At 39.5% G+C, this 22662-nt stretch overlaps 1 protein-coding gene across 4 annotated transcripts in view; it reads right to left on the bottom strand.

Moving 5' to 3' along the window:
- EPHA3 (EPH receptor A3) overlaps positions 1-22662 on the bottom strand; it is a 231876-nt gene that overhangs the window by 79925 nt on the left and 129289 nt on the right. The window lies entirely within an intron of this gene.

The following is a 22662-nucleotide window of genomic DNA, read 5'->3' as shown; positions in this document are numbered from 1 at the left end:
GTCCTTTATCCTCTCTCTGCTGCCAAGGTTTGCTTACAAGGGCATGCTAATTGTAAAGTATGTCTCTTCAGTTCAGCAGTACTAAGCAAGCCAAAATCAAGAAAATAACCTGAACAGTGGAAGATCTATTCCATTTCTGAAGGACCATGCATTAGGCTCAATGAGCTGCTTCTGATACTATCAGGAACTCGCATGGTCTGTACAAGGAAGATGTTTTTTACATTAACCCAGTCCTCTAGGGATGGTGCTTGAACCCACTAAAGCTGCTTCTGAAAAACTCTGGGTGGTGATGTTTCATTAACACTGGCACACTCCCTCCTTTTTGACTCCTGTTGCATTTTAGACTGATTCAGGACCACGTTTGCATCAGAAAAAAACAGCCTTTGAAGCAGGTTACAGAAATGAACAATTTAGCAAAGAACTTTTTATGAAAAACCCACGCAGTGAAATAACACTCTTGACTTCTTTCTACCAAGATGATATCATCATCTGAAAATAAAATAAAATAAAAATAAATAAAAAAAAAAAAGACCAAAATCGGATAAGAATCAGCAGACATTGCTGTTCAGCTGCTGCTTCCCCCCATCCTTCTCCAAATGGAATTTACCAAGTAAAAACATTCTGGCTGACACGGGTCACCTGCAGGTTTGTACTCATACCTACAACAACCATACACAAACAGACAACGTAACAAAAGGGAGCGCATCTTAAACCCCATTCACCTTTTGCTGCATTTTGGTTCCACAGCAAACACTGCCTAACGCACAAGCACACTAGGAAAATCCCAATACATTCTCATTACAAATATAATGTAAAAAAAGGACAAAGAAAAACACGACTTCTTTTTGTGTCTGGAGCCCAAACAGTTAAGCTTCGATAAAATTGCCCAGGACCTGTCACTGAATTAAATGCTAATTTGAAGCCAAAAGAATGGGTTCACCAGTCTTAGCATAAGCCTAAACAGGGGCACACTTTTCGGTTTTGCTTATGGAGATGAACTGATTGATAAACATAGTATAAAATCCAAGATACAAGACTATATGGTCTTTTGTGTCCATTCATGCACTGCCCAAACAAAAAAGTGTTTGGCTGGGCAGCCTGACGTGGAAAAAGAAGTCAGAATAAAAATCCCAGCATCTTTGTAAGTGATGGAGGAGAGAGGGAACTGCAGCATTAAATTGGACGTTCAGCTTCCACATTATTGTCCATAACCAAATCCTAACGGAAGTGCTGGGTTAGGCAAATCTGTTGATTAGTTCCTGGTGCCAAACACCTGAGTGAAACGTCCTGGCAAGCAGAGAGAAAGCAAACCCCTGTACAGTAGTAGGTCCTATTCTGAAACATCTTAATAAAGGAAACCCTCCTCACACTGCATTGAACAGTGCGAGAAGCATGAAACATTTCATGAGGAAGCACTAATCTCAGCCACTCTTCAGCACTTCACAGCCCTTGCAAACCAAGGCGCCTGGCTGCAGCTGCTACCTCCGACTTCCATGCTAGTAAAGCCACTGGGAAAGACACCTCCTGCTCCAAGTCCTCTCCTGCAAGCCCTGAGGAAACAGTCCTGGGTTTGAGCCTCTGAGGCGTGGGCCCAACAGGCAATCTGTGAAAGCAGAATGGCTAAAAGTGACCTTGTGGCGAAGCTCACAGAGCCTCACGCCAGCCTGCCTGACCTGGCACAGCCATCCTCCCTCAGCCAGCCGCCTTGTGTTTCCATCTCCTCAAATGCTGCAAGGCTGTTTGGGGATTTATGTTTAACATGAGGAAATAAAGGAAACCTCAGCTCCTTGTAAACATCTCCACTAGGAGAAAATGCAGCAGGAAACAGGCTTTTTTGGTTTTGTTGTTCTTGTTGTTGCAGCTTTTTCAGACTCAAATCCCCTTCCCTCCCAAATACTGCCCCATGATACATGTGCCGTACCTAGAGCAAGCCTCTTTGGCCTCCCTCTGGCTGGCAGGGGAGCTTCAAATGATTTTACTGTCTCTGGCCCCAGCACAACCATTCCTGGCACTAAGACAACGAGCCAGGATGCCAATACTGCTCTTACCAGCACTAGTAACTAAACAAACAGATTAAGAAACAAACATCACACTACATCTGTTCGGAGATTTACACAGTGCTTTCACCAAACCTTCCCATGGAAGCTCACTGCCAGGAATTAAACTCAAATGGTTTTGCTGAACCCTATCTACTCAGCTTATAATTTGTATATTTATGGGCGGGTGTACGCAAGACCAAGATGTATTTATGAATAGATACAGTATAATTTTTTATTTTTTAATAAGTTTAATGTAAGGATTGGAAAAAGACCAATAACCTAAACCTGAACCTTTGTCAAATGGTTGGTCTTTCTATAAGACATAATTTCCACTGCTGTTAAGCATAATTTTTTCATAGCATGGTAACCCATGAGCATTCATTTACAGCACGGAACTACAGTAAGACTGCTTATTTGGGACACTTTCAAAGCACCTACCACCAACATTTTAATACGACAATGAATTTGACGTAAGTAAACAAGCTTGTGTAAGAAGTGGACAGATTTTGTGGGGTGAGGAAGAGAAAGGAAGGAATCAAACTGCTCCATTAATAAATCTCTTTAATCCCTCAGGTGGAAAACTTATAGCCCTCATTTAAGAAAAGGTGGTGGTGGTGTGGGGCCGGAGAAAAAAGGAAGCAGAAAGAGGAGCATGCAGGCAGCCCCCTGGTAAAACAAGATCAGACTTTTTCTTTTCCAGAGGGAGAGGGATTTCATCATTTTGCACTTCTGCTATGGCAGTACAGAGTGAGCGGTCGGGGCGGGGGGGTGAGCCGGTCAGATGCCTGCTGCCCCGGTACGCCCTAGCGAGGGCATCCCAGTCTCGTGTCTTCCCCTCAGGCTGTCTGGCGCTTTCTGTCTTTGTCTGTCAGACCAATTTAAGATTATTCACAACTGCAGCCCAAAGGAGGAAAAAAAATGCAATTATACTTGAAATTGAAGCTTGGAAAGGGGGGGGGTGTGCCAATAGAAAATGTTGCCAATGTACTTACTATTATTATTCTTTTCCTAGTCATTTTTAAATTCTGATATATCAAGAGAAAAAAATGAAGCCTTTACTTCAAAAGACATTCATTTTTTTAATGTCAGAAAAATTGGATTACGTGAACTGATGGAAGAAAGTTTGGCTTTTTGAGGTGAATACCATGGCTTTGGTTTCAGTCAGGTTGAAAATAAAAGGACTAGCACAGGAAGTCTTCACAGAATCTGTAATTTCATCATGGCAACCAGCTGCGAACAGCACTTGCTGCTTCTCAACATTTTCTTCCAAAAGCTAAGGAATTTTCCTTTCCCTTACAAGGGGGAACGATGCGAGAGGAAGTAGATGCAATGGGCTGGGAAGAAAAACCTCTCCGCAAACTAAGAGTGAGTAAGGGAAACCTTGAGAGTTTTGACATACATGATATAAACTGTACAGCAAGGCTGTCTGGGTTTGCTTTTTAAGAAGGTCTCCTCAAGTCTGATGCCAATATCTGTTGACCTTGGTAACTCCTGTGATAACTCCAACCTGAAATATTATTTTAAAACTGTATGCAGTCTAATTTCAATCTCTCTTATCTGAGTGTGAGCCATGCTAACTTTATTGAAGTCACCTACTGGTAAGAGTTTCAGGACTGCAGTTGTCCTTGTTACTGTAGGGAAATGAATTTCCTTAAGCTATAACTGATGAATCTGTCTCAGAGAGCAGGAAAAATTATTTCAGTGAAAGAAAAACAAACGCATGTAGCAATCTACAGTAGTTACTGCTTAAAGAAATGTGACTGTCTTTTCAACAGCAAAGTGAATTTTGCCTCTGTTTGACTAATCTGTTGAGATGAAAACATGGTCCTAATTAAGGGTTAAATGATTCATTTCAATTTGAATTAATTTTAAATTAAAATATAAAGCTGTTAGTAAACAGGAGCATTTCAGTATTCAAACCCTGCAGCCCCCTATACACAGAGCAATATCACCAATTCCCAGCTGTAAATACCAACTAACAACCTGAGCCCACGCTGCCTGAGCAGATGACTTCCCAGCCTGGTACCCCAGGCCTGACAGGGCCCATTTCCCTGCACAAGGTCAAAGCAACTCTTTATTTGCAAAATCAGCCGCACTCCCTGGTCCTACAGGAACTCTGCTTTTTGTGCTCTGAATAGAGGTGCGATGCTTCGAGGCAAGGCTCAAGCAGCACAAGGCACTGGAAGCAGCTATACGCAGCCATGAAACCGGGCGTTCAACAGGCAGCATGCACCAAGCCATCGAGTGTTTCCTTCCTTTGTTCCTCTGCTGTTCAGTGAAACAGCCCGGGGGCGGAATGCCACTGTGGCATTAAACATCAGCATTTAGAAAAGTAGGGAATTCAACCATAAACCTATACAGCTCACAGATACCTTAACATTTCCCCATCACGGGATGACAGCAACCCTGGGACAAGCGTCCTGTCCCTGTCCCCTGCAGAGAGGACAGGGAAGCATCCCCCATGCGTGTGGTCTGTGTTAGAGGGGCTTTGCAAACCGCATCCGCTGTCACCTGTGGAAAAGGTATGCCAATGAGTAGCAGCGGAGGTCCTTATGCTGGACCTGAAGCCACAGGATGACCTTTGGCTGTGCAGCTGCGCTGGGAAGTGAACACTACCAGCTGGTTCACCTCGATGCCCACGTAGAGCCTTGCGTCTTTGCAATGTTCTCAAGTTCCTTTTAAAAGCACTTAGATGGCTCTTTTTTCTCGCTATGCATATTATGGTCATGCTCTGGAGATGCCAACAGCCCTATGTTTATCACCAGTAACAGAATTGCACGTTCACCCACCCATCCATACATGCGCACATGCAAAATGAGATGTAACACAGCTGTCAGCTTGTGAAAACGGATGACATAACAAGCAGCATAGATTAACCTTCTAAAACTCTCAAAACCATTTTATTTTCCTTGGACGAGTCATTTCTTTCCCTTCTTGTGCTTGTTTATATCTTTGAGAAACAACAAAAAGGTGAAAATCGTGATTAACTTTAAATGAAGATTTCAAAACTGTTCATTTCACACTTCTGCAACAAATTATATCCAGCCATACATGTTACTCTTGCTATATTAAAAATAACCCTATATAGATACGGTATAGTTCTGGCTCAGATACATGAAGCATAGGAAGTGAAGGTGGAATTCTGCCCTGAGTCATCCTGTCCTCAGTTTGTATCACATCCTGCACAGCACTGAAAATGTCTCATTTTTCCCTCCCTTGTTCACTATGGCACCAGCTCAGCAGGAAACGATGCTTTCTAATGTAGGTTTCCTGCAAAATCCCCCAGAGCAGGGAAACCATCTTCAGCAGCTCTCATTGTCCGTTAGTATATGAAAAGGCACATAATCTTTGGCATTACATATGTATACATCCTCTCCCTCTCCGGGGCCTCTGAGTACCTTCTTGCATACCCAGCTAGCCCAAACAGGCTTCTAAAAATTAGCGTATTTTCAATTCTTATTTCCATTGAACTTAAGGCAGGCTTTTTGTCACCAGATCCGAATGAACGGTAAGATAGCACTTAAGGGAGCAGGTCTCACAGCTAAGTACTACTCCTTACAGTAGAAATAGAGGTACAGGGCTGAATGCCACTGAAACACTCTGATAACTCCCTGTACCTGTAGAGGAGGAGGAAGAGCAGGAGGAGGAGGCAGGGGCAACCCTAAGGCTTGTTAGCAGGTGGGGCTCTCCACTAAAGGCTACTGCACAGGCAGACCACACTTTCTTTTTGCTGGGCTGTGGCACTGGCATGTACACTGTCTATGCTCAGGGGAGGAGGGAAATAAAATTGGGAAAGACTTTAGTGAGGGCTAAGAGCTCTGGTGGGGATGGACGTTATCGCCAAGGTAAGAATATCCCCAGGAAGAGGCAAGGACATTGGCTTTCTCGCATTGCCCATAGGAGTCTACTCTGTCTGTCGGGGAAATAAAAACAATTATTCTTAGTATTCTTTGTATTCTTACATTATCTTCCTTGTAGTTTTCAGCATACAATACATAATACCCGAAATAATTACAAAACAGGTAGCACTGGGACCAGCAGCAGAAGCAATTCAGCTGTTTTTGCTAAGCATTATAAGCAAATCAATAAAATCTCATATTCTATTTTCTGCGCGTGAGACATACTTTTTACTCTGAAAATGCAGGCATAAAATTAAAAGTTGCATTTTAAACACTAAAGTGAATTTCCACCCCTCCTTTCATTATTAGCTGTGCAATAGCTCTGGAAAAATACAACTGTTTATTACTATAACTTATCTTTGCGGGGAAAACTACTGCAGAAGGAAACATGCATCATGTGTACTTTTGCATCTCTAGACTGGAAAATACAGTAATCACAGCCAAAGGCGCTGACAGATTTGAAGAACTACTGCAGCTGTCCACCGCTAGAAGAAATCAACATTTAACAAAACTGGTGCAATTCCTATCACTAGGCCTTCTCCAACAACAAGAGCCCAATAATCTGAGGGCTGGGGAAATGATCTCTCTCCTCTCCACCTCTCTGCCACCCCTCCAGCCTTTGTGCCAGCAGGATTGACTGCGCGGTGTGCAAGGGGCAAGGATTCAGTGCAACGTGACACTGAAATGCCTCTAGTAAAATACTCTTCGGAATCAGCGCTTTTCATTTTTTACACCTGAAAGCTGCTGCTAGCACAAAAAATATATTCAGTAGTATTTAATCTTACTCATGAGTAAATTTCTGCTTTTTCCTCCCCACTTCATATTTTATAGTGATCTGTGACCTTAACGTATTTTAATCAGATGCTTTTTAAATTGGCTTTACTCCCAGGTCAAGTCATTCAGCAGAAACAATTCCTGTTCTTTGTTTAATAACTGTTACTGGCAGACATATTAATTATATGTACATAAGAGAGAGCTTTATCCTGAGGGAACAACACTGCACCTTTCAACTGCGGTCTGCAATAGCTCCACGTTATGCCTTGCAGGCTTCTGTATCTCTTTTTATGAAGTGCATTACAGCCGTGATTGCTACCAGCAATATTGTTGAAAGTGCAATGTCAAAAATAGTCGGTCTAAAACACAGCATTACAGCAAAGATGTTCTTGCTTGTGGGTACACAAATATCTTGTTTCAAAATGCATAAGGCACTCCAGCTTCTTTGCAGGCAGTTTTGGGGAAAAGAAATCTTTCATTACTAGGAAAACATTGAGAACCACAGCCTTGATTCAGAATTAAAGCAAAATAAACAAAGTTCTACCTTAATTCCACCCATACTTAGCGAATCACTTAAACAAGTATTTAAACAGGGAATTTAATAAACCCATGTTTATAAGCACTGTCTTTCACTTTCCCTAAACAAGATGTTTTCCTGAAGCAAAGCCCGGACACACTGAGGTATATTAAGCTACCATTTTGTCAAATAAAGAAATTCCATGTTCTGTTTTTTTAAAAACTTAATTTAATCCACACAGAGATGAAAAAGAACTTCCTAATTCAAGAAGCATTGTAAAAAAAACTCAATTAAGGAAATACCAGAAAAAAATCCACCAGCATTAACTTCAACAGGAAAAAAAAGGTTGTACAAACACACACACTAGAAATCTGTAAGTTTTAAATGACCATTTGGCAAGGATAAAAAGTAAAGAGATACTTTTTTCTTGAACTAAAATTACATTATGGACTCCTCAAAAGGGAAACTATATGTAGGATCCTGACAGCTTCAAACAATAACATCAGGCTGAGAGTGCCACATAGGGATAACCACGGTCCCGCTCTGATGTAGTCTTTCCTCAACCTCCCCTTCTCTATGTCAGAACTTCTAAGAAACCAAAACCACAAACAAGACCAACCAACCAACCCCCCTGCCCCAAAAGCAAACCAAACTGACCTGGTAGACATGGCAGCCCCTGTCCCACATGACATGAGCTCTTGGGAGGATGTTTCCTTTCCAGCTCAGTGGAAAAATCAAGACAGTGCCGAGTAATCCTCCCGGGCTAGATTTAGCTAATAAGTGAAAAACAGCTTTCATAACTGGGGGACGTTTATATAATTTCTCTGTGCCTGAACCACGCCAGATTAACAGGTTAACAATATGAGAGGTAATATAAATAAAGTAGAACAAATGAATTGTCATACGGATTACATCTAGCCCTAGCACTTACCCTGGTGCCTATCTGGCATCTAATGGTAGCACCATATGAGAGTGCAAGAGAAAGGCCAATAGGGGATGATCATTTGCCATCCCTCATTATTTCACCCTCATCCCTACAACCTAGATATTATTTCAAAGACCCAGAAACCCAAGGTCCGATATATCTGCTAATTTATTTTGTAACAAAAATTACAATAATCCTCCATTGTACTGTCCTTCATGTAGAATATCCAATGTTTTTTTTTTGCTAGTTATTGGTCTCAATTAATTTCTCTGACATTCCTCTCCAGTCTAGGTAGTCAACGTGAAGTGAAAAAATACATCCTTCCTTCAGTTTACCTTCAGATTTGGTAGCCTTTTAGCCAAATAAATGTATCCTTGGTTTTTATTACGAGACAGGGAGAACAGCTGCTCCTGATGTACCTTCTCTAAGCCATTCCTTACCTTACAAAGATCTATCATGAACTTATCTTGTTTGTGATGAACAATCATGAACTTTTCAATCAGCTTTTATAGGAATATCTTCTATGCCTTTCATTACACTCATCTCTAGTTCTGCAGTGTCATTTATCAGGTGGAAAACGCTCTTATTCTTTTCATAATGCTTCTGATGAAACCGATTGATTTATATATTGGACTACATTTTCTCTCTTACCCTCTTTTTCTAACACATTTGGGGCTTTGCTTTGTTTTTTATTTCCAGCAATCCATTGACCAGGCTTACCTCTCCCAGTTGCCTGTGTCAATGCACATATCCCAAGCCAAAACAGTTAATTCAGATGTACAAAAAGTCTACATTTTCTCTCTGGGAGGAAGGGAAGATGATTTTGCATTTACTGAGGCTGAATGTTCTTTTGCAACTTTCCACCCTTGTTAACACATACAGGACAGTGTTGCTGTCCCCATTTTGCAGGTGAAAAAATTAATGCAGAACAGACTCCAAACCCAATATTCTTTCTTCCAGTGACACCTTCTAATCAAAATGCTGCCTGGTGGGTTGTGTGATGTTACGAAGAGCTCAGCCCAGCTCCCCAGTGACATAGGTCCACTACTGCAATTAGCATGAATTAGTACTTTTGTTAGTAGTCTCAGCAGAGCTGTCAAGTTAATTGGAAAAGAAATTTAACAAATGCCTTTCCCCTTAGAGATATTCTTTCAGGTCAGGGTTGAGGCATATTGATTGAGCAGTGTGGGGGAAGCTTATGTTCCTTACGCCCTTGCTGAACCTGTTTTGTTGATAAAAAGAGAGGACTTTGGTTTCTGGAGCTGTTAATTCGGTACCTGTCACAAGCAGCCCACTGACATAAAAAAGACAATCGATTTTATAACTCTGAAATATTCCAGCTGCTGGTAAAAAAAAAAAAAAAAAAAAAAAGGCATAATTAATGTCCAGTGGCTAGAATATCTATACATTCATTTTTCATGAACCCTCACCACGAACTCTCACTTTCTCACACCTCAAAGTTAGTTCTTTCAGTTTATCTCTAATTTGCAGAGGTATCCAAAAGATAGTGCATTGTTTCCCCAATTTTAAGATATTTCTGAATTCAACCACTGGAGGCAAGACATGGCTAGACACGTATAAGCCTTAAGGTTTAGGAAGCAAGCACTGGAGATGCTATACTGTCCTCCCTTACCAAAAAAAAAAAAAAAAAAAAAAAAAAAAAGTCGGCATTTTTAAGCACTCGAATTAACAGGAGACAAAAAGCTAAAATTGTGTGACTATGCCTCATTCCACGGGGGCTACTGAATCCCTTACTGTTAGCTTCACTGCCAACCATTGCCATATCGCTGCTTGAATTCACTGAGAGGTGATGCTGGGAAAGGGAAGCTCTTAAGAGAAATGGTGCTGCAATGGCAGGTGCTTAAACCTGTATGAAAGAATTCCTATTGTTTAAGCTGTTGTCATTACTTGCTGACATAAGTCTGGGATGTAATTTAGTGTATCAGAACACCGTCATAATTTGTAACAGCAAACAAAAAACAGCCACTGCTTTGCTAGTGATGCTGTTAATGCCACTTAATGGGTGCATCTACATAAGTGTTTTAGTTCAGATCTGGAGAGCACTTTCAAAGCAAAGTCCCAGTTCTCGCCTCTTGCCATGATCTGCTTCACAATGTAAAGTGTCTCCAGAGCACACAAATAGGTACACTGGATGATGCACTCCCTACTACAGGAGTCTACAGGACCTGACTAGAGATATTCTAGAGTAAAACATGCTGAAATGGTCATGGTATTGGCACAGGGTCTTTCATACCAACTGCTTAATGCTACAGATCTGCTCCTACTTGGCCACACTACTTGCTAATGTAAACTTAACTTATGATTACCAGCCTTCAAATATCTCAGTGCAGTCAACATTGCTAAAATTGTCAGATATCTCCATAAGAACAGAGATTCAAAAAGCCCCGGTAATGGGAAAAAAAGGGTGATTTTACTATTGGAAAGCCATTAAACATATAACCGCAAATGATCAGATATTATCATTGGTATTTTACCATGCTTAATAGCAAAGGGAATGGGCACAAAGAGAGGTTTCAGTGATTACTAAAGAAAGGCTTTAACCAGAAGACCAAAACATTATGGCTTCATCACCATCATCATAACAGCCTCCCTTCTTCATGTGCCTTTTTCACTGACTGTATTTTCATCCTTCCAGTGGAAAGCCGAAAATTAAACAGTTACGGCCTCTGGGGACATGTGTGTGCTGACAATCTTCTCCTCACAGCTGAAAGGAAAAGCCCAAGGCTTTTGCAAAACTATCTAACCACTCAGGTGCAGTATTTATACATTGTATGCTTTAGCTTTTATCTGGACTTCCTTGGTATTTTGCCTTTTTAAAAGAGAACTCTTAATTACTTAACATGTATTTTCTATGCATGTATTAAAAATGTCTAGCTTTGCAGGGTAAGCAATTATCCGCTGAACAAAAACCCAATTAAGTATAAATTAAAAAAAACCCCACAGTTCAGCATTTTTATTCACTAGCCTGATACCTGTGTGAATTCAAGGGGGGTAGAATCTCAGCTGTTTAGAAAACAAAGAATCTGATGTATTGCATTTTACAGGGTATTTGCTACAGAATTAAATCTCTCTTTGTAGTGGGGAAGCTTTACAAACAGTAACAGCAACAAGAACTCAATGTTCTTCAACATCATTCACTTTGAAATGCAGAAAATTCATCAGAAGGGAGAGGAAACTGTTTCCAGTACTGCATTCTGTATATATTTTCTCTAACAAACGATACTGCATACTAGTATAAAATGCCACATGTCCAATTAACAGTTTTCAATTGCACTGAAGCTCAACACTAGCAGCAAGCTAACACCACTGCATTTTATGGGGAAAAGAACTGAAGAACAGCCTTAAAATGTATTTCATGACTCTGCACTGTTTTATACAAAAGCTTTGGCCGTATAGACATCACACCATTTTTTGACTGAAAGAAGAATATTGTAAACACAAAGGATTTAACTACACCATTGTTTTTTATTTTCATTTTTCCACTTCTTGCTTTAACAATTCAAAAGCAGAAACCAAGGAAGCTGAAAGGACATACAAACCCCTCAAAAGTTGAAAGCATTCAGGCAAATCCACCATGAGACATGATAGTCTTCATCTATCAGTACCAATTGATGGAGAAGAAGGGTTGTGGTGGTTTTTTTTTCCTAGTAGGAAGATTCCTACCTACACCCCTAGAACCCTTTGGAGTTAACTAAGATTTTTGAGCCACACGCTGGAGTTGAGCTGAAATAATTTTTCTGCTTTGTCTTGGAAATAAGGAAGTCAAGTTACGGCTGGTTACTTTGCTTAGCAAAACTCTGATCAGAGTTCTGTTTCCAAAAGACCTATTTTACTTTTTCTGACCAAATAAGGTCATAAAACCTGATGGCACGTTTGATAATGAAGTAAATTATATGGTAGGATATTGAACCAAAATTGAATCTTACTGGGTCAGGGCAGTCCATTGCTGTCTAGATTATAAGTGATATACCATCATGGTGATGTATATAAAACACAGGAAATTGTTGCATATTAATAGAACAGTAGTTTAATCAGCCCTCTGAAGAATATCCAATATATTGAAGCACAGATGTATTTTGATCTGGTTGTAACTGTAGTGAAAGACCTATATTTTATCATTTAATAAAGCCTTTTAAATCTTCTATTATGTGCAAAAATTAAAACAAGTTACGGGAATAGAGAGTAGAGCAAATTTCAAGACAATGAAAAAGGTTTTCTTTCTTGGCTAAGTCACATATTCAGTATTTGTATTTATTTATGTTATTTTAACAAAAAAGCATCTGGAAGGAAGCACTCTACACGCTCTAAACTTACAGCCAAATAGTACAAAACAGCACATAAACCCAAACAATATCGTGTTTGTTGTGTCCAAGAGACTGGACACAAAATATTTATTTTATTGCTAACTGAAAAATCAGGTTAAACAAATCAGATAACTGAAAAATATTCTTCTCAGATTCCTTTTGGCAAAGCTATAAGAAAAACATATCTAAGTGCTCTATTCTTTTTTCTTCCACCACCCTGAATGCTATACAGCAAGAAACTCCCCCCGCGCCCTGATTCTTATAAATTTCCTCGCAAAACCTGGGGTGCCCAGAGTTTCAAGACAAAGCAGGTGGAGGCTGTGAAGGCACAGAGCCTCACTGAGCACAGTATCCTCCACCGCAGAGCACGTTTTTGAACGCACTCTCAGCGGTCCTACCCATAGCAATAGCTAGTAAAAGATGGATGACCCCAACGTTATTTAACATGGGGTATATAACTTTTCTAACACCACCAAGGATTATGCTGTTGAACGTAAACAGAGTAGCTGTTTCATTTCTCCAGTGAAAACAGTCAAGTAAAGAAAGGCTGTTCTTGAAAAATAAAGTTATAACATAAATAATTTTCTGATTATTAATATGACTTCGATTGGGACAACTGGTTTCCAGCACACACAACATTATTAGCTTTTTGTCACTAAATACTGCATTCGAAAAAACTGCCAATTGAACATCCAGCAGCAGACATCACTGGGCGCTGGACAAGAAACTCCCCTTCCAGACCCTGACTCTTAAATCAGAACCACACTGAGATAGATAAAATCAAGGTAATACCATTGCCTTGCTCTGCAGAAAAGATCCTGAGCTACACAACACACTTAATTTTTTATTTTTTTTTCAACATAAAGATATAAAACCCAGAGACAAATGAGATCCTAAGAATCCCTGCTGTCCTCCCAAGCTGACACAAAGAGGAGAATAGGAAAAAGTTCCTTCCTGATTCAGTAAGTGGTTACACATCCCACAGCCATTACTAACCGTGTGCATTTCTGAGAACCCAGCACTGATAGATCGAAATCTACACTTGAGGTAAAGGCTTTGCAAATTGGTTGGATCATATATAAGCTTCTTGGCCACAGCTGGGATGCTGTGTGCACCGTGGGTAGAAGCCAGCTCCCGAGGCAACCTGCTGCTGTGGTGTAGCTCGTCCAGAGCCTGCACAAGGATTCGGCTTGGGACAACACTGGACTACTAGAAGAGGTTACTTAAACTGTGTCTTTCTGCAAAGCCATGTTTCAGCAGATCCTGAACTCTCATTTCACCACCAAAACCACAGAATAAGTGCGTACATCAGTTGTAAGCATCCCATATGCAGTTTTTCTCCTCTATAAGTGGCTCTGTTCTTCAGACGGATGAATCCAGTTAGTTGAAGTGTAACAGAAACCTTGTAACAATAACTGCAAAAACATTCATAAATATGCTCTGTGGCCAGTATAAACCTCAGTGCCCATGTAAGTCAGTAAAGCTTTTGTACATTTTTTTTTCTTGCTCCTCTTCTTGCTGCCTGCACTGTATGTCGGATTAGAAGTATACAAGAAGCGATTACGATAGGCAAGTATAACTGTATTTTAAAAGTACTGTCAAAATGCATTAGTGAAATGCCATATTATAGCATAACTAATCTGAAATGATCTTCCACTAACGTGAATGTCACTAATACTCTGCTGCTGTACTGACATCATGAAGTAAGACTAAGACAGCTATCTACAGTTCTAAACCTGGCACCACAGATCCAACATCGCGCCATAGCAGCCGATGCACTCACATCCCCACCTGGTGCCAAGAAAATGGCACAACCCTTCTTTTTGGCACCTTACAAATTAACTGTGAGTGAACCTCCTTTGAACTGCCTTCGGTACCAACAAAATGCCCTCGTCTGAACAACACATGGCGAGCAATGTAGGGGCAGGAATAAGGGCAGGTAGCTTACTCCAGTACTGTCACAATTTTCTCTGCTGCTCTGTGCCACTTGGGACAGGGATCATAATCTGCTGTGTTCAGGTCCAGCTATGAACAGGGACACTGATTTGCACTGGCCGGGAAGCCAGTTGCTTTCAGATACAACTATAGTTCACTTTCTAACTCTTCCCTAACAAGGAAAACTTTACTTCTACATTAGGACTTACTGTTAAGGAATGTTTTGCTCTTTTCCCACTTCTCTTGGTTACAGTGAACACTGGGTTAAATGTGTGTACAGCAAATACTTGAAACAGGCTAGCAGCAACTAGCCATGTTATTCTTCATGAATAATGTAACTTAAGAGCTGTAATACTTACAACTGATTTAATAGCTGCCAACAGTCCCAGTTTAGAAAAGAGTGATGCAATGCTTGTAAATTTGTCTTGGATTATATTAATCCCCCATGCTACACTGCAAGCAGTTGGAAAAGTTACTGCCCTGCCTGCTCACTGGCACTCTCCTTTTGCTTTGCTTTATCCGTAGCAATGGTTCTGACTCCTATTCTCAACTTTCCAGAAGTTACTCAGAGACTGATACCACCATGATCAATTCAGTATGAGACTCTCACCCAATTTAACAGGTGGCCACTTCTGAAGTTCAGAAGCAAAGATTAAACTCAATGGATCATCGTAGGGAAGAAGGAACAGTGCTTCCCAGAGCTGGCTCTTCTAATGAACAGAGAGACACATGGAGCACTTTCTGCACATACTACAATTCTTTCACTCTGAATCTGCAGGGGGAAAAAATAATTATCCAAAATTCACCAGAAGAAACATCCAGCTGCCTATTGGCCAGAGGCAGAAATTCTAGACTTCTGGCTTGTAGGACGATTTGTACCTGTCAGTCTTTGCATATCCGCACTACTGACAGCTCTGAAATGAAAGCTAGTTTCACAGACATGTGACTTCTTAGAGAACTGAAACTGCTGTTACCAATTCTTTCTACCCTCTTGAAAATATCAGTTGTTAATATCACATTACCAAATCCTAGATTTGCATTTAATACTGAAAATCCCCCCCTGCCCCCCTCTCCATGCACTCTCCAAAGTCTCCAATAAGGTTTGGACTTTATTTTTATGTCATTCTTCTTACGGAGTCTTTTCTCCATCTTTTACAACTGTGGCACTACAAAGTTGGAATAGGAGTTAGGGCTCAGCTTGTAGCCAAGGCAAGTGTTCTATAAAAAGCATTTTTCTCCTAAAACTCTTGAGTTTCAATGTGTTCATCTCACAAGGTTAAGGCAACATGATTCTAGCCTCTGCAACAGCATAACAAGATTTCCAAAGTGGTGGGGGAAAGAAAATAAAACTCTCAGACATTAGGAATGCTTATCCATGGAGGTTTCATTGTGTATGGCTAATGTTCAACTATTTTAAGAAAGCTGTAACAGCATCTATCACCAAGCAAAACCAACCCATTTTCCCCTTGCATCTGAAACACGTGGAAAAGAATACAGTGGAGCTGCCTGTCCATTTTCCTCTATCCTTTGGTTACTTCAGGTCTTCTTACAAAGAGAATTTTCTTCAAGCAAAGCTTTAAAAAAGGAATTTGTGGCCCTTTCTAGGGCTGCTTTTGATTAGGTAATTTCCGTCCCAGAAAGTCATTGTACAGCCAAAACAATTTCAAAATGAAGCCTGTAAACAAACATCAAGTTCAATTTTCTACTGGATCATAAACAGAGGGAAGGAAATATTTAAGGACATAAAGAAAACAGTAGAAAATAATCATAAAACAACAACAGAAGGAGAGACTAAATATTTTTAATGAGTATTTTACCCATCTAATTTCTATCATTTTCAAATAAGCCTACTACCTCAACACTCATTTGCACTAAGATACCACAGTCCATGTAAAAAGTAGAAGCTGTGTGCAATATCTAAGTAGTATCCTTCCTACTATATAGGAAAAAGTTACTATGGTGTTTTCATAGCCAAATATTTATGAATTCCAGATTACTAAAATGACTCAGTTTTATAAGAGCTCTTGAAACAGTTCCAACTTAAGCAAGAGAAGAGTTGGTCTGGATGAGCAGTTCGGAATCCATGTGATTATTCAGCCTTCACGTTCGCTAAATTTGACATTGGCTCTTTGGGGACGGACTCCCAGGGATGAGACAGAAGAGGGCCAGTTAGACACTGCCAAGTTCTGTGGTGAAAAACTTGGAGAAACAACCGGGTTATCTAATTGTTAGCAGCAGGCAGCAGCACTTTTAAGTAGCAAATTAATACATTCGGGGGTTATGCAAAACAAGAATAATTTGCAACAAATTGGTATCAGGAGCACTTTTAATCAGCCATGATCTGAAAATCCCGAATTCCCATTAAAATAAACTGGAATTGCATTTGCTTCTACCTAGCCTGATTTTGACTGCAGGAATGTTGAGTAGTGAAAACAGATTAGTAGGGGCTTGGCTTTATCTATAGACTTTATCTCTCTAATTATACACTTGAGATTGGGAAAATGAGCATATGAAATAACAGAAAAATTATTAAAAAGTTATTATACTGGCCAGTCTTTTGCCCGCATATGGAAAACAGGGTCCAGCTCTTGAGCTGAAGAGATCCCAAATGACTGATGAGCTACTGAAGCAGTAACTGCTTAGTTCAGGGGTAGATAAAGAGAACAGAAAACATAAAAAGAAATGGGGGGGGGGAGGAGGGGAGGGAACCCTCTCCAGAAAATTTAAAAGGTTGCTTCCCGGGGTGAAACCAGTGAAAGGGAACATGATCAGATTATAAATGATAAATAACCAGTCAGCATGGGAAAAGTAGGTAAGATTGATCTTGCCTCTGGGGAGAGGCTGAAAGTCTTCTCAAGATCCCTGCCTGCCCCCTTTGATGGCCCTGCAGCGAGGTCCTTCCTTTCTCTCTCACTTCAAGACAAGGCCAGGAATGTCTTGGATGGGCCTTTAAAATCCACGAGAAATAAATACTTTTGCTTCATCACGTATTTACAAGAAGAAAAACACACCATAAAACAACAAGCACCTAGGACTGATCCCTGTCAGAAAGAGGACACCGGACTAGAAAACCACTCATCCCCATCCATTCTACATGGTAGTCCCTAGATTTTGTAGAACTACACCAGCATAACTGGCTAAGGTATGTTTTCCTCTTTCAGCGATTGCTATAGAAACTTCCGTGTATCAATATTTTTCTTAGCTATATCTTCATACTTCAATCTAAAGCTTTGCAGTTTTATAGCCAGCAATAAAATAAGACTACTTCTGCTTTGCAGCAGCTGAAACATATTCCTAATGGATACATGCTAAGAACTACTTGTAAAAAAAAAAAAGAAAATATTTTTTTTTTAAATCTTTCAAAAACTCATCTCAAAATCCTCACTTTTTTGGAGGGGGTTGTTTTTTTTTTTAGCTTGGCCTAAGTTTAGAAGTAGACAACTGAGTTCAACCACTGACTGAACACATCGTAAGAGGTTATCATGAGCAACAGCAACTGCATTTGTGTATGTTCTTCGCCCGGTGTAAATATGAGACTGTAAAATGCACTTGTGTAAGCTTCCTTTGTTTACTGTGGGCTATAGGCATGGCAGATCCTCGTCCTTCCTCCACATAACGACTTATTCAGCTGCAGCAACTCCTGTGCTAAGCTCTAAGAGAACAACTGCCACCTGTATTAAACCATTGCAAGAGGTTTCAGCAGATTCAAAGTAATTCAACCATGCATCTGTGCTCTGTGTGGAAACATTTAATACAGTTTTATTTTGGTTTGCTGATGCTAATCACATTTCAAGTAACTACTAGAGAAAGATGGACCACCTAAATACGTGTATTAACCTATTTTAGTTCCATGACTGTAAATCTCTCTGCACATCTTTTGCTTAACAGTCGTTTATATCAGCTTATCTTAAATAGCTTCTTAATCAATTCCAGTTAAAACAAAATTAGCCTGAAATTAAGCCAGGATCTATACAAGAGTAGCACTAGCTTGAATAAATCAACTTCAGACAACCACCTCACCTAAAGCTACACAGCTTGCTGATGCACTAAACAAGAATATAAGCACTAAACCCAAGTAAGAGTTTCTTAAATTAGAATAATGTCCACACATGCGTTTGCATTTATCTAATTAAGCTGTTCTCACTAATCAGGACATCAGCATATCTAATGGAAAATCTGGATGTGAGCTAACAGGATTTCCTGATAAACATAGATCAAAAAATCTATGCTAAAATACATATTACAAAATGACTGATTCTAGCATTTCTAGAATTTCTGTGAGAAAATCCCAACATACACTGGAAAGAGGCTAAAAACATACAAATTCTACAGCAGTAGTTTAATTGTTTAATTCCCAAATTTTAGGGCAGGACTGCCGAGTCCTATCTTGTCCTATTTTTCCATTCTCATTGTCTTTCCACAATAGTATCCCAGGACTTCCCTATTTTTTCACTTCACTTTCTTTACTTAGTTGAACATTTCTTGACTCTTCTTCCTCAGGTCAGCACCTTGCCATTATTATAGAGGTCCTGTGATAGCTCTCACACGTTTGGTCTGTCCTAGCTCATCGCCCTAGTGTGCAAACTGAACCACACCAAAATATCACAGTTGTATTCTCATTACGTTCCCCCTTTCCTTTCACCTGTGCCATTATATTACAAGAAGGATTTTCTGTGATTTCTAAAGGCTTATTATCACATAGATACAGCAGACTATTTCCCTAATTCTCCAAAGAACAATTTTTTAATTTTCCTTCAAGGTGGTGGCTAGGAAGGGTTTCCCAGTTGTTCTACAAATGAGAGTTTCATCTTCACCGTTGCCTCTAAAGTGCAAGTAGCTCATCTAACATTCTTATTTTGAAGCTGTTTTACTTAGTGCTTTATTTCCTTTAACGTGAAGTTTGGTGAATGCAGCTGTTTCTAGGATAACTTCCAATCTGGACAATGATTGATTTCTGTCAGCTTGATCTATGATGATTCAAATGGTTCTTGTTAACTGATACTTGCCCAGACAAATATGAATATATATATTTATTTATATGTATAAATAATATGTTTTTTATATATATATATATAAGGAGAAATGTATAAGCACTAATAAATAAATGCAGTAACAGCAGTTGTGAGAATTTCTTATTCGGAAGAACAGTGCATATATTCCATTATTTACTGTTTTATATTCCTAAACATAAAATAATAGAAACGTAACACAATCATTTTCAGTGTTAGTATGTTGATTTCCTTTAGCTATCTGCTGTTTAACTAAGCTAGACACAGTTGTTTGAATATCTGAGATATAGAGTTGCCAGACATGACTAAGAACAACCTGTGGTACTCTGCAGAAATTCAGGTTCTCTTCCACATAAAGCTGATTCAAGCAGCAGTCTACCAAACATATTCCTATTTCAGAACAATCCTTTGTTGCAATTCAAGATTTCTATTATCCTACACTCAGAGAAATGGCCTACTGAGTTCCAGCCTGTTCCATCTCTTTAGAAATATTGATTCATTAGACAACTCCAAGACCTACAACTCCTCCTTAAACAGCTCCTGAGGCTGCAGGTTGCTGCTACACGTGACTGGAGCTGGGCACAAGCAATGCAAAGTCTTTGTTATCCCACTTACTTTCTGCCACCGAGATTAAGACCTAGCACAGAAGAATGGTAATAACAACATTCTCTGGTTTATTTTACTGGTGAACTTTGGTATTCATAAGAAATGAGACAAGAAAAGAAAAAAGAGAGCAAGAAAGAGAAAATGATCAGTTATAATAAGCTGCCGAAGTTTTCTTCAAATAGAAAGGATTTGATGTGTATGAGCTATCAAATAAAAAAGAAAACGGTCTTTGGAACAGCACTGCCAAAATACAGTGTAAGAACCTGCACAGAAAATATTTCCTGAGCTAAAGGGGTAAGCTGGCAGAAGCAGCACATGCATTGACTAATACAAAAATAAATACAACCACATTCAGAGACATACTGGAACGTCATCAAGGCAGCATCTGAATTCTCCGAGGACCACTAGGCAACTCCAAGGATATTATCCATCCCCATAAAACGTCCTGGGCTAACGCTATTGCAGATGTGGCAAATGCAGTTGACAAGACTAGATAAATGGATTTAAAACTTCAGTCAGTCCATATGGGGCATTTCAGAGAAACCAAGGCTGCACAGAGAAGACAAGCTAACCAAAAGCAGACAGTACTAATCTAAGGCCATAAATAGCTGTGCAATGGGATACTTCTGCAGAAAAAAGCCAGTACAGGGTTAGTATGTAGAATGATGTGTTGCTTCAAGATTGTACTTGTGAACTTCATGCAATCGCAAGCGTGAAGCTACGACCACAGCATCTTACATTCTTATTGAAACTTTAAAAAATACTATTGTATTAGGGGGAGGACAGTGAAATTTCTGTTTTGGAGTTGAAGAAAGATTACCGCTCCCAGGCATGTCCAACCTTTCACCCAGGATGCTGGGAGCATTTGGTCCATCTACCTGTTACCTGGTGGTGAAGTACATGCGTACAGTGTTTATACTAGAAATGCCCACCAACTCTGTCCAGAAAAGCATCCAGAAAATGTCAGGAAACAAAATGATGTATTTGTTTAGCAAGTCCAATTTTTTAAAAGTCTTTTTAACAGCTAACCAGAGGAAAAGAAAAAACTCTTAAAATTTAACATTATTCGTAAAAGCCTAGGAGGTATTAGTAAAAAGTGAGGCAAGTGCAAGAAAAAAATGCCTGTAGTCAAGAAACTAAAGCTAACATCTTAAAAGATGAAAAGGAAACTACTAAAAACAAACAGCGTAATGATTTGGCAAAGGAGATTCTGAGATCACCATTTCAAATAGAGGTTTCAAGGTTGGATGTGACAAAGAACTACTGTAGAAAACTAGCAGTACTATCATGTAATAACCCAAAGCTAAGTACAAAATGACTCCAGAAGCTCTTTTTCAGCCCTAATATCTCTGACTCCTACTTTCAACCTTTGCCATGACATGATTTTGTTATAAACAAAGAAGCATAACGACCTTGCTGCCTGTCAGCCATTAGACAGCAAGCGTGAGCACCAAACACTGCAATGTGGTTACGACCCACATCTTGAGAACACGTGTTCTGGGACCTTGGAGACTCCTCTTGCAAAGTACAATTTAAATGACTCGAACAGCTTTGTTCTTACCAGCTAAAACTCAAGTGTCTCGGCAGAGTGGTTGAGAAACGTTGTTGCAGCACTTTCCTACTCTAATCCTGGCACGAGCTACTGTTGTTAATCCTCTGCTTTCCTCAGAACTAAATTCATTATTATTTTAAATAGTCATGGCAGATGCTGGACTGGTGCTATTCATGCATGCACAGAGAGATGAGGGGCCCTCCTTTTGCCCAAATGATGCAAATGCAGGGAAAGTTAATATCCTTCAATCATGCCCTTTAATCCTAATATTTTCATAAATAAGATACTTTAGACTCTTGGAAAAAAAAAAAAGAAATGGATTTAAATGCATAGTAAAAGAAGAGAAAGACTTTAAAGGTAGATTTCAGACTGAGCAAAGTATTATCTACAGTCCACTATTCTTATTTTCAGAGAGGACAGTGAGATCCTTCAAAGTCTTACCAACATTATTGTCTACCAACATTAGATTAGACAAAAACAAGAGGGGGGAAAAAAAAATGTTACAAGAACAAAACAAATAAATACTGCAATAGAGCCACATGAATTACACCAGAAATATTTTGTTTATCGGGCTGTGGAAAGTTTGGAGAAACTCACTCTCTTTCTCTGATTATTTATTTTGTGTGTGTGTGTTTGGTAATCCTAAAAAAAAGGTGTCATGGTAGCAGCACAAGCAATCCCAAATCTTTTATTTAGGGCTATATCACAAACAATCCAATCTTTTCAAATTAAATTCCTTCATTTTAGAGTAACCATTCTCAGTAAAGACAGATAAAATTAATTTCCTTTTTGATGTAGTAATTCCTTATTACATTGCTACTGTACTTTAGAGAGAGGCTGCTACATTGCAACTACTAAAATAGGACTACTTTTGAACCAGTAATGTAGAAGCAGGTGGGATGTAATTCTTGGAAACAGGAGGAGAAGCAAAACAGTGGCAGAAAGCAAAAAAATTAACATAAAAACTCAACCACCCCCAAAGGAGAGAATAGAAATCTTCAGTAAAAAAGAAATGCTATTAGAAAGCTGAAGATGCAATTCCCATTTTAAAAATAAAGTGTTAAATAGAGCCCTTATTCAC

Source organism: Nipponia nippon, unplaced genomic scaffold (assembly GCF_047370975.1).
Source record: "Nipponia nippon isolate SJK-2023a ecotype South Korea unplaced genomic scaffold, ASM4737097v1 scaffold_2, whole genome shotgun sequence".
In the NCBI taxonomy this organism is placed as follows: domain Eukaryota; kingdom Metazoa; phylum Chordata; class Aves; order Pelecaniformes; family Threskiornithidae; genus Nipponia; species Nipponia nippon.
The sequence above is the reverse complement of the archived record's forward strand: the minus strand, read 5'-3'. Positions and strand labels throughout refer to the sequence as shown.